The 13,500-nt window shown below is 45.3% G+C and overlaps 1 protein-coding gene across 3 annotated transcripts in view; it reads right to left on the reverse strand.

The window, feature by feature from the left end:
* The window catches only part of adgrb3 (adhesion G protein-coupled receptor B3), a gene marked incomplete at both ends in the record, with an annotated part of 145,661 nt that overhangs the window by 19,302 nt on the left and 112,859 nt on the right, over positions 1-13,500 (reverse strand). The window lies entirely within an intron of this gene.

Here is a 13,500-nt window from a genome sequence, read left to right on the forward strand (position 1 = left end):
TGCATACATGCAGGAGGCGGAGGGGGGTGGGAGGGGGTGGGAGGGGTTGGGGGACAACAGCACCTTCCGCTGATACAGAGATACCACAGAAGTGAGAGTATACGGGGGGCGGATTCCTTCCTCTCAAGCGTGTCCGTCATCCTCCATCTCCCCACGCAGTATCCCCCAATTTGAATGTGAACAAGAGGATTAGCCGGGCCGTACAGGCTCGTCAGGGAGAGCTGACGTTTACAGCGGGCGGGAGAGACCGCTTAGCTGTCGGTTCAGGTCTTTCTGATTATTTACCGTTCGGAGCCGTGGTTCTGAGAGGAGAGACCACACAGCCAATCAGCTCATCCCAGGGATTCTGGACCATGCTGGGTAGTCCTACATCCAACATGTCCGCTGACAGAGAGAAGCCTGTTCAAGCCTTCCATCGTTGTGAATGGTGTTACCGGGTTATATTATACCAGGTTGTATTATATATATGTTTCTAAGCATGTCTGTGTTTTCCTTAAGGTCCACTTCCTCTCTACATATGTGTTGTCTGTTATGGATTTTCCCACGTTGTTAGCTAATCCACCTTTACACATTTGTAGGACCCTAGGACCCCCTCGAAAACGAGATGGTACATCTCAAGGGATACATCTCCAGACACCAAGTTTGGACTTTATAAAGACTCTTCGCTATCCTCTGCAGCTGATCACTGTCAAAGGCAGATCATATTATGACATCGGAGCACTTCCCAATAACATGAAACGTTCACATAAAACTTTTCTAACCGCCAGATGAATGGGTTTAGTTTATCTTATTGACTTGCTAATGCTGCAGTGCTCTGCAGTGCTGAAGGAAAATGGATGCTTCAAAGCACAGAAAGCTCCCAAGACTGCAGCCATCTGCTCCGCTGGTAATTACTGAGGTTCTGTTGTCCTCCCACGCACAGAGGAAAATACATACTGTAGTGAATAAGGCTTACAACAGGCTACATTAGCCACAAATAAAGAACATTTTCTTCCATCCATTGTATCGTTATCAATGTGTGCTTTCAAAGCATTGCGAGCATTGATCAAATTGACTTTTTGATTGAAAAACACAGCTGTCGGGGAGAACGCAGGTAACTGTCACCTGATGTCTTCACACATGTACCGAATGCATACAAGCCAATTAGGACAGAGTGGAATATGATGAAACGCAAGCTAATTCCTCAGTGCTGCGTTTCTCTGACGTCCACTCTGTGATCTCTACGTGAAGAGAAGAGACTGATGATGAGGATCTAACCGTGGCAGATGAGAGAACCATCTGGGCTGCAAAACAGAACCCTGAATCCAAACACAACAGAACCCCTAATCCAAACAGAACGGAACCCCTAATCCAAACAGAATAGAACCCTGAATCCAAACAGAACAGAACCCTGTATCAAAACAGAACAGAATCCTGAATCCAAACAGAACGGAACCCCTAATCCAAACAGAACAGAACCCCTAATCCAAACAGAACAGAACCCTGTATCCAAACAGAACAGAACCCTGAATCCAAACAGAACAGAACCCCTAATCCAAACAGAACAGAACCCTGTATCCAAACAGAACAGAACCCTGAATCCAAACAGAACAGAACCCTGAATCCAAACAGAACAGAACCCTGAATCCAAACAGAACGGAACCCTGTATCCAAACAGAATAGAACCCTCAATCCAAACTGAAAAGAACCCCTAATCCAAACAGAATAGAACCCTGAATCCAAACAGAACAGAACCCTGAATCCAAACAGAACAGAACCCTGAATCCAAACAGAACAGAACCCCTAATCCAAACAGAACAGAACCCTGAATCCAAACAGAACAGAACCCCTAATCCAAACAGAACAGAACCCTGAATCCAAACAGAACAGAACCCCTAATCCAAACAGAACGGAACCCCTAATCCAAACAGAACAAAACCCCTAATCCAAACAGAACAAAACCCTGTATCCAAACAGAACAGAACCCCTAATCCAAACAGAACTGAACCCTGAATACAACACAGAACTGAACCCTGAGTCCAATACAGAACAGAACCCTGAATCCAACTCAGAATCAGACTCACAGACTCAGACTCAGAATCACTGTCATCCGTCAAGTACATTCACATGTATCTGGGATGTGTGATGGTGGTACAGAGCTGTTTGTTCAATTCACAACCAGTGTTACATGGTGTCTCTGCTTGTCAGACACCATAGTTGAGTAATCTTACTGAGTAATCCTACTGATGGCTCCTGGAGCAGAGGAACATGCTGACTCAGTATAACTCTCAGGGCTCACACCCTTTTCTACAGATCATTTTCCAGGACTTTTCCAGGACATCCTTCATGCATGCGCAAAAAAGTGTGGCGGCTACCACTACATTGAATCAATACAAAAATATATAAGAATAGCCACTGCTTTTTTGGTGTGACTAATCTTATTTTACATTTGTTATTGAAAATACTCTTGTCCATAAACTGCCATCTGAATGTTCTCATAACTTACAGTAGCCCATTGAGATGGCAATGTTATCTGTCTTGGGGAGCTCTGATAGATCGCCTAGTAGCTCGTTCTCAGCCTAGTAGCTCATTCTCAGCCTAGTAGCTCATTCTCAGCTAAAGGAAAATAGGAGAATGTTGAAATAATTTTCCAGGACATTTTACTTCTCTCATTTTCCATGTGTTTTCCATGACTGGAAATTTTTCACCTGTTTTCCAGGTTTTCCAGGACGCGTGGGAACCCTGACTCCGTATCCATCTTCAGCATCTCATCCAATAGAACATCATTAGAACCTGGAGGGTTCTACTGCAGCATATCTAACCATGGAGCTGGAAACAGTCAGATTACCATGTTTCCTAGAAACAGGTCACCCCCCCCGCCCCCGCCACACACACACACACACACACGTTCTGTTTCATGCTCCAGTCATCTGTCTCTAATGCCCAGCAGTGGACCTTCACCATCAGACTCCCCATCACACCCCAAATGTGTGAATACTAGGAGATCACACTAGTGAGTTATCATAGACACACATAGACACGCACACATACACACACACACATACAAGAGTCCCACACACGCATATTCATGAACAAATTTCGTTCATCACTGTGATGAGAGAGAGATGGATAGGATCAATATGAAGGCAGGGTCTGTGTGTGTGTAGGTGTGTGTGTGTGAGTGTGTGCGTTTGTGTGTGTGTGATGTGCACAGCTTACATTTTTCATAGTCGAGTAATCAGTGGGTGGTATGAACGATTAATCCATTGATCGATTTTTGGCCGACATTCGAAATATTTGATTCCACCATTTTAAAAGAAGTGTTTATTTGAATAAAAAAAAAAAAAGTAAAGACCACAATTCCACTGATTTTGACGCTGTAATTCATCCCCCATTCCAGTCAATATAGAGCTACAGAACAGATGATGCACATAAGTTCAGTTCAATTTAAATGTTTTTTTGGACGTGTTTATTTGAATGAAAAAAAATGAATGACCACAATTTGACCAAAATCGACCAAAAATCAACTTTGACCGTCATGAACAATTAATCAATTAATCGGACCCACCCCTAGTGTGTGTGTGTGTGTGTGTGTGTTTTGCACGTGCACACTGAGACATGGTTGAAACCCAGAGTGCATGCTGCCCTTTAGAACGGCACATTGCCAGCTCCCTGTGTCAGTATCCATAGTAACGGAGGAAGTAAGGAAGGAGCCGTTGTCGTGCTGACGTATAAAAGCACGGGGGGGGGGGGTGGGGGGGGGGCAGGATGCCAGTTCAATAGTGACAGTTTGAAAATACAGGGTTCAATCAATGTTGGCCAAAGTGGGCATTAGAGCTACTGAACACAGCTGGTAGCCATGTGGGAAAGTGAGACTCTATCTCTGGTATTTTACTGGTCACACTTTACAATAAGGGTCACAAAAAACATGAGTTAACTGTTAACTAATGCTTATTTAGGGTTAGGTTAGGTTACTAATGTTAATTAATACCTTAGTTAAGGTTAGGGTTAGGTGAGTTAACCTTAGTTAACATAAATAACATTAGTAAATGGTTAATAGAGACATTAGTTAACTGTTACTTTATGCTTAATAATGCATTAACTAATGCTTATTAATGTACCCTTATTGTAAAGTGTTACCATTTTACTTGGATCACTCTGTAGGCCTACATTCGAGATCTCTGTATAGAGCATTCCCAACATGCCTTGCATCCTGTAGAATAGCTATACGCATTCTGTAGCCTAGCCTAGCTGTAGAATAGCTATACACATTCTGTAGCCTAGCCTAGCTGTAGAATAGCTATACGCATTCTGTAGCCTAGCCTAGCTGTAGAATAGCTATACACATTCTGTAGCCTAGCCTAGCTGACTTAAGAGAGCAGCGTCTTCTCAAACGCAGCTTCGTCAGAAAAGTGTTACCACACAAACATCCCATCCATTTTGAGCCGCTCTGATCTGACTTTGAATCTGCACACCTCCCAGAGAGGCTGTTTACCTCAGCCTGTCAGTTAGCGAGAACTAAACATCAAATATAACTGACTGTTTGCTTGGCTGACTTTGATTGCACCTTTAATCTCCTAGGGGAAGGTGTCTTTGAAAGCTGTAACAGTTTTATGTGTGCAGGTTGAGCATGTGTTCTGATAAACGCCAGGGAAGATTCCAGACAGAACAGGTTTGATTCAGAGGTAGAGGAGCAATAAACGTAACGGCCATATCTGGACATGCGAAGATCAGAGATGCACAGGGTTCGGACTGCCATGAAGCTCTCCACCTAACGGATGCAGCCGTACCAAACATGGCGTGCTCGCATGCACGTGCGCGCGCACAGAGCCATGAATTGCATTCATGGGCTGAGGTCTCCACTCTCTGAGCACCATTTCTAGTATTGGTTATAAAGTGAAAGGGGCTGAGCTGAGAGGATGAGCTTGAGCTGTCCTCATTGCATAAAACTGTCAGAGCTGGAGGAAGTGCAGCGCTGGAGGAGGAGAGGAGAGAGGAGAGGCGGAGTGCTGTCCTCACCTCATTGCATCTCAAGGAGGCTTGATAAGAACCCTGCTACTCCTCATGAATAACAAATAAACACTGCTGAAGGTGGGTGGGAACTAGCTAGCAGAGGAAGCAGCTACTGTAGCAGGAGCTAAGCAGAAGGAGATGCTAAAAGGAGCTAGCATTAGCTCGGCCTATAGGAGAAGGGGAGCTTAGACCCTCCTCTACGGCAGATGGTTTGATTCAATGACTGATAATCTAAATTAACCTGTACAGAGGTCCATTTTTCCTGGGAGTTGCCAGCAATAGAAAAAGCAAGGTTCACTTCCCCCCTGTCATGTTAATCCACTTCCAGTACCTGTGCAGACATCCCACTGACTGCTCTACCGTAACCCAGCCCACCAGCCGGTCAGTCTCAGACATTTTTAATATGCATTCATCATCATTTCTGTCAATTAGCCTAATAAACACAGTAGTTTCCCTCCCACTGGCAGGTAGGTCAAGCTGGTGCTGTGGTTTCTTTGTTCCCTTCCCTTGTTCTTCACCCAGAGCAGGGTGGGACACTGGCCCAACTTGAGGAAAGAGAAAGGTACTACAATGCCTACAAGGAGACAGTCTGAGATCTGGACCTGATTGGACTGGATGTTCCCAGCTCAAACAGAAATGAAACAAGAGTACTTTTGAAGGTTATTCTTTCAAAGCAGGTGAACAACTGCAGGCCTGGCTCTAAACACAGTTCCAGGCACAGAACCTTTCCAAAGAACTATGGTTTGGGGTTTGAGTGCTTTTCATGCATTTACTACAAAGATACAGGGCTGACTTCCAGCACGTCCAGAATAACAGCACTTCCAGTAAGAGCACATTTGTTGGTATATTTGCTCTGGTACATGCCAATCTCAAAAAGGGGTGAGTCTTTTAATATCTCCAGGCAGTCTGAGGGGGACACTCACCATGCATTAGTCACTGGAAAGCAATCTCCCAGGTTGTTAGACTTTGAATGGCTCAATGATTGATTCCTACTTGCTTGCTTGATATTTACCTGCCTCTTAAAGCCAAAAATTGAAATCAATGCAGCCATTGCTCGACTGCTTGAGAAACATCAAATCCCGGATGGGCTTAAACTTCCTCAACCTCAAAGAGAGCAAGACCAAGATAATCTTTTTTGGACAAGCCTTTCCTGTTGATATCCTGGGCCCTCTAAGCTCCAACATCCGCTCCTCCGTTAACTCGGAGTGACCTTCAAAAGCGCGTTTAAACTTGATAAACAGGTCAGCTCTATAGTTCAAATCAGCTTTTTCGCTACCCAGTATTGGCCTCACTCCACTGGCTCCCTGTCCTTAAGCTTTGGCTACAGTATTTGTTTGTAAAGCTCTAAATGGTCTGGCTCCTCTGTACCTGGCTGAACTCTTGCATCGCCACACCCCAGCCAGAGCCTTACACCGTGTCCTAACTGCTTGCGACGCGAGCAACAGAACGCGACATCGCATGCTTGCTGTCCTAACTGAAACCGTTAAATTTCCTGTTCTGTTACGTCATTTGTCTATATTCCCAACTGAAGACAGATAAAGAACGAACGCCTGTCAACGCGAGCGACAGGAGGAAAATAGGAACAGGGCGAGCGTCAAAAGGGCAGTTAAAACGTCACGCCGCTTCGCGCTGCGTCGCTCGCGTCCAGTTAGGACATAACAATAGAAAACAAAGCAATGGAACGCATTTTGTCGCTGACGCTCGCTCGCGTCGCGTGTAGTTAGGACACGGTGTTAAGGTTGGCTGACCAGCTGCTACTAGACATGCCTAATACCAGGCTAAAGACCACAGGTGACAGAGCCTTTGTGGTGGCTAACCCTAGGCTCTGGAACAACTTGCCCCTCCACATAAGATCCACCCAGAAGCTTGAGGTTTTAAATCTTTATTGAAGATAAAGATGGCCATCATTTCTACGTAGTTGAGCGTCATTCCCAGGCTAGTGTGTGTATTGTTGTCTTTGTGGGTATTTGTTGTGTTTGTTTATGGTTAACAAACAAGGCCGATCAAAAAAAGTGTCTGTTCCTTGGTGAAGCCTGGGTTTGCTGGCGTGGGCACCGGTGCTAGACTGGCTGCACATGGATCCATGTTCTCCGGGCAGTTTGTCTAAAACATACATAAAGGTAACCTGGTTAGCATGCACCACATTTAGCATTAATGCTATACTTATTTTGATTATTAGCATCTTACCTGCTTCATCCACTATGTTGACCATGGCTGTGCACCTCTCATCTATATACAAAACAGTGCGACTCCTGATTTCTGGTACCGGGACCGGGGAGTCTAGTGGTCCCCTGGGGGTCGGTGTACAGGCCCATGTTCAGGTCACCATAAACACACATTGTTAGCATTACAGTGCATTACAGCCGTGTTTGAGCTCACTCATGTATTTATTTAAGCTACCCGAATATTGGTGTAGAAAACCCTCCCAAACAACAAACAGCACCCAGCCCGCAAACAATGCCTCTTTGTACACGACCCCGGCCTACAATTCTACACCTTCAAAATAGGACCTAATTGTTTAACCCACAACTGGTTTTTGCAGTGTTTTAATCGAATCTAACCGAAATATACACCACTTTAGCCACTGTGTTATCAAATAGCTAGCTAGTTGGTGCAGCGTTAGCTAGTTTTGTTTGCCAAACCAGTAGATTACAACACATTATGCGGTATAAAGCACATACAACAGAGATGTCCTCAGATAACAGTTGGGAAATACTGTGTGTATGGCTGATTTAAAGAGACACAAATAAGACAAAAATTACTATTACTGAAGTTTCACTTACTTGTTACATAGGGAGCTGCCATCTTATTCATGACTTGCAGAGCTAAGAGTGGTACAAGTTCACAAGTCGAAAAAACAAGTTGTGAGGGGCGTTCCAGCTGTAAGTAGTAACGCGTGATTCACAAGTTAACATGCCGAATGGAACGCAGCATGTATCGCTGACACTTCCAAGTGGGCACTGAGAACTTGCAGCTTTCTTTTACTGCTCTTCAATCAATCAATCAATCAATCAATCAAAGCTTTATTTGTATAGCGCATTCCATACCCAGAGGCAACTAAATTGATGTTGTTCTTTAGAGTCGGAAATATTGATAATTATGAAGTGCATATATCTACTGTGGCGCTTGCATTGAGAGAGTCACTGAGTATAAATATCTTGGCTTGAGGCTCGATAAAAAATGTCATTGAAGTTTCATGTGGATAACCTAGCCTTTAAGCTGCGACGGAAAATTGGCTTCCTGTGCAGAAACAGATCTAGCTTTCCTTTGATTAGTAGGAAGAGGATTGTTGAAGCATTTTTCTTATCAGTTTTGGATTATGGTGATATCATTTATAGACATGTTGGGGCCTCAACTCTTAAACAACTGGACTCGGTCTATCACTCTGCCCTCGGATTTATTACTGGTGAGAGAGATGATATTCACCATTGTGTGATAAGGTAGGTTGGCCTTCTCTTGTTGAAAGGCACAGCTATCACTTAATTTTAAAGCTGTTAATTGTACACACTTGTAAAACAAACTGGCTATTACAATCTTAGTGATTATATTTCTATTTCAAACAAAACTCACTTGTAGGCCGACGATATAGCTAAATGCATCCTGCTGTGCATTGGTTATAATGTTATGGATTAAATGTCTATCACAACATCAGAAATGAAGAAACCACGGTCCTTTGAAATACTGTAAAATATTCCAGCCATTTGTAACCCTCATGCCATCTACGATTGAAGTTACAATCCTGCTGTCGATGCAGTTGCCCCCCAGTGACCGGGGTTCGCACCCTGGTCTCGCCAGATCTGAGCATGGCCAGATCTGAGTATGGCCAGATCTGAGTATGGCCAGATCTGAGTATGGCCAGATCTGAGTATGGCCAGATCTGAGTATGGCCAGATCTGAGTATGGCCAGATCTGAGTATGGCCAGATCTGAGTATGGCCAGATCTGAGTATGGCCAGATCTGAGTATGGCCCGATCCCAGAGGGAGAAGCCCATTGGGCAGCTGCTCCATGAGTGTGGTTAGTTTATCTCGGCTCAAAGATTCATCACGCTACCATGATCCCATCTGGTGTTGGAATCACAGTTATGGGCTCAAGAGAGTCAAGTAGTTTCTCTCTCCTTTGTATCGCCAACCAGTGGATTTGTGCGACAAATGTTCAAGAATAAGAATGGGGCAATTGGACAATATGTTGGGCGTAATTGACTACCAAATTCAGAGAAAAATGAAAAATACTTTTAAAAAACAAACAAAAAAGACAGGTGACAGTCTTCAATCAGAGAGAGTGGTGGCTACGCTAACGGTGGCTGTGTAGCAGCTAGCAGCAACAAACTGCTCTGGTGCTCTCTCACGTCGTGGCTCACGACTTTCTCTGTCCAACTCCTCTTTCTTATCTCCCTCTTCTTCTTCGGCCCCCTCGGAGACAGGGAGTCTGGGTCTGGATTTTTATTTTCTAACCGCACCCTTTTCTTCCGTCCATCGCAACGGGGCAAGATGAGCGAGTACTAGCTAGAAGTTAGCTCACATAACGTATCCTAAAGTTCACAAACACACACACCAGATACACGTAGTAGGGTACACGTGCGGTACGAGCACACAGCCAGGGATGGGATTGGGAACAGAATGGCTGGTTATTAACTGATTTACTAAAATGCTTGATGGGGCTTAACTGTGGCTAGGGGGCGATTTGTGACGGGGCTATACTCGAATGTCAGCTCGTGAGATCGGGATGGTCTCACAAGACTAGATTAGAGGCAGATTAGATGAAGACTACACCAAATTGACATTGAGACTAGCTTCCCATATCCAGTAGGCTCTATTCCCTGATAGTCAGTCATAATGGGGTGTAAATATAATGAGGTTAGAGCTCTGACTCCCAGCCCTGCTCCGTCTACAGACCAGCCCTCTCATCTGGTCTCTGTTTACTCGTCTCTCTCCTGCCATTAACCAAGCCAAACAACGACAGAGGACAGCGCAGGGAGAGAGAGAGAGCTGGAGAGAGATAAAGAGAGGGAGAGAGAGAGAACTGGAGAGAGATAAAGAGAGGGAGAGAGAGAGAGAGGCGCAGACAGGCAAAGGCGTCTCGTTGTCTCTCTGCTCCCAGAGGACACTTCTGGAACAAAGAGATGATTTCTATTAGACGATGAGCAAGGCTGGATCTATAAACAGAGAAGCCCAATTATGCAGCCCTGTGTACGCAGCCCTTGGCAGGGAGAAGGAGGCAGAGGGAGGTGAACATGGCGGCCATGCAAAGCTCCGTGGTCATACAGTACCCACACTGGGGGCATGTTGTACCCCCTCTAGCTAGGCTAACACTCGCACAGGGCTCAGGCCAACCCTACAGCAGAAAATATGACTCAAATAGCATTATGGGAACAAGAAAGAGACAGAAAGAGAGAGAGACAGAGAGAGAGAGAGAGAGAGAGATAATAATATAACTGTTGCCCTGGCAGCCCTAGCTACAGCACTATGGAGACATGATGGATGCAGCCCATTGCAGAATGGCTGAAAGCTAAGCTAACACTAGCTCTCTTTTTGGCACAGCTACTATTGGTTTCCCTCCAAAATACACTCTGACAGGAAGTGAGGCTTGAAACAGGAAGTCAGCCCAAGCCAAAGCCAACAAATGTATACGAGGTGCGACCAAAAAATCCCCGGATTGTATCAGCCACGCTCATGCCTCTATTTGAATTGAAAAAACAATGATATCCCTGTGTTGCCCCTATATCTCACAACTATTCTGGTATAATATTGTTTACCTCACTCAATCGGTGCTTCTGTGACAGGCTGTTTTGTAGAGTGTCGCAGGGGTAGCTTGTCACAGTTGTGGGACTTTTCTCTACCAACTCCCAAAACTCAACAATTTTATTACAATAAAGAAAGTACACTCTCAAAACATTTTGATTACAGAATCTGCAGAGAAATTACACATTTTCCCCCTCAAAGTAGTCCCCCCCCCCCCCCAGAGTTAATACACTTCTGCTTTCACTGTTGCCACCCATGGAAGCACTTGGCAAAGTAACAGCAAAGTAGAACAACTGTGACAAGCTACCCCTGCAGCACTCTACAAAACAGCCTGTCACAGAAGCACCGATTGAGTGAGGTGAACAATTATACCAGAATAGTGGTGAGATAAAGGGGCAACAAAGGGATATCATTGTTTTTTCTATTCAAATAGAGGCATGTGCGTGGCTGACACAATCCGGGACTTTTCAGTCACCCCTCGTACATCACGGCTGAAGTCATGAGAGAGCTTATCTTGGTCAAACTGTGATGGAAAATACTGGTTTATATCTGCAAAGTTGGGATATGCAGCAGAGAAGCGCTGTGTTGCGGTTTCCTCTGTGACTAACTTGGGGATAACACCACCAAAGATGTGAGATCTTTCTAAGTTCATCAAGATCATCTAAGATCATCTAAGCCCCTCTCAAAAAACAATGAAGCGATGTTCTTCACTTGGAGAGCCTCTGAAGATGCTCAGTTTCTCAGTGAGATCTGGGATATCTTCAGAAAACAGGCCTGGCGCTTCTAGGCTGTCCTTTAGAGAGGACGCCATACTAATGTCTATGTTAAGCTAAGACCCCATACACATTGACCATGGTGGTGAAGTGGGGCATCCCATAATGAGTGATGGCCCTTGATTAAAACTGACAGGCCTTCACAGCAGCTCAGCATTAGACCAGACCCCCAAGGGCCCCCATCATCCTCAGCATTGGACCGCAATGTGAGGTAGATCTGTGACGCAAGAAAGCCACTAGCAAACAACATGACTAACTCAAGCTTACATTACTTACAGTACATTAACTGTTTCAAGGAGATAATAAATGTTTCAAGCTACAATGCAAATCAAAACAGAATCATAATCCAAATAAGAACAGTAGTAAGCTAACCTAACCTACTATGCTAAAATGGAAACTGTTTGCTATGGGTGCTGGGGATATGCCTGTACTGTAGATGAAGCTGTGCAAGAATGGCAATGTGTCATTTTGCAAAGCTGCCAGCACACTGAGCATCTGTGAGCTTGAGCTTTAATACTAAAACACCATCAAACCACTGCCAAACCATTATCAAACCACTGCCAAACCTTTCTCCTAAATGCATCACTTGTCGTAATGAGGAAACAGGAACTGGAGAAAAAAAAAAACCCCGACAGCATTACGCCTTTTACTTCCACAAGATATCCCCGTGATGCATCGCATATCAAACGAGGAGTACATCTCTGATCACTGTAAATGGAGCCATTCGGGAAGGAACCAAAGTAAGTTCATTATCTGCTAACAGCCCCCTGCATCATGTCTGCCAGAGGGAGAAGGCTCTCCTGCTAGCACCACTTCCATACTCCTCCTACAGACTCTCTCCTGCTAGCACCACTTCCATACTCCTCTCCTCCTACAGACTCTCTCCTGCTAGCACCACTTCCATATTCCTCTCCTCCTACAGACGCTCTCCTGCTACCAGCACTTCCATACTCCTCTCCTCCTACAGACTCTCTCCTGCTACCAGCACTTCCATATTCCTCTCCTCCTACACTCTCTCCTGCTACCAGCACTTCCATACTCCTCTCCTCCTACACTCTCTCCTGCTAGCTCCACTTCCATATTCCTCTCCTCCTACAGACTCTCTCCTGCTAGCACCACTTCCATATTCCTCCTACAGACTCTCTCCTGCTAGCACCACTTCCATATTCCTCTCCTCCTACAGACTCTCTCCTGCTAGCTCCACTTCCATATTCCTCTCCTCCTACAGACTCTCTCCTGCTAGCACCACTTCCATATTCCTCCTACAGACTCTCTCCTGCTAGCACCACTTCCATATTCCTCTCCTCCTACAGACTCTCTCCTCCTACCACCACTTCCATACTCCTCTCCTCCTACAGACTCTCTCCTGCTAGCACCACTTCCATATTCCTCTCCTCCTACAGACTCTCTCCTCCTACCACCACTTCCATATTCCTCTCCTCCTACAGACTCTCTCCTGCTACCACCACTTCCATATTCCTCTCCTCCTACAGATTCTCCTGCTAGCACCACTTCCATATTCCTCTCCTCCTACAGACTCTCTCCTGCTACCTCCACTTCCATATTCCTCTCCTCCTACAGACTCTCTCCTGCTACCACCACTTCCATATTCCTCTCCTCCTACAGACTCTCCTGCTAGCACCACTTCCATATTCCTCTCCTCCTACAGACTCTCTCCTGCTAGCACCACTTCCATATTCCTCTCCTCCTACAGACTCTCTCCTGCTAGCACCACCTCCATACTCCTCCTACAGACTCTCTCCTGCTAGCACCACTTCCATATTCCATACTCCTCCTACAGACTCCCCTACGAGGGCTGGAAGCTGCCAGAACCACTGGGCCGGCTTGTTAATGTTCGCAGTGCCGTCCCTTCGATCCACGGCTATAAAACCAACATCAGTATTTCATTGTGATTTGATTGTGGCTTCTTTTCTGACCCGTTCTGAAGTTAATCTTCTTTATGGAACCCCTTCTTTACGGGGGGGGGTCTAGGGGG

The sequence above is a fragment of the Borostomias antarcticus genome (assembly GCF_949987555.1).
Source record: "Borostomias antarcticus genome assembly, chromosome: 25".
Taxonomy (NCBI): Eukaryota; Metazoa; Chordata; class Actinopteri; order Stomiiformes; family Stomiidae; genus Borostomias; species Borostomias antarcticus.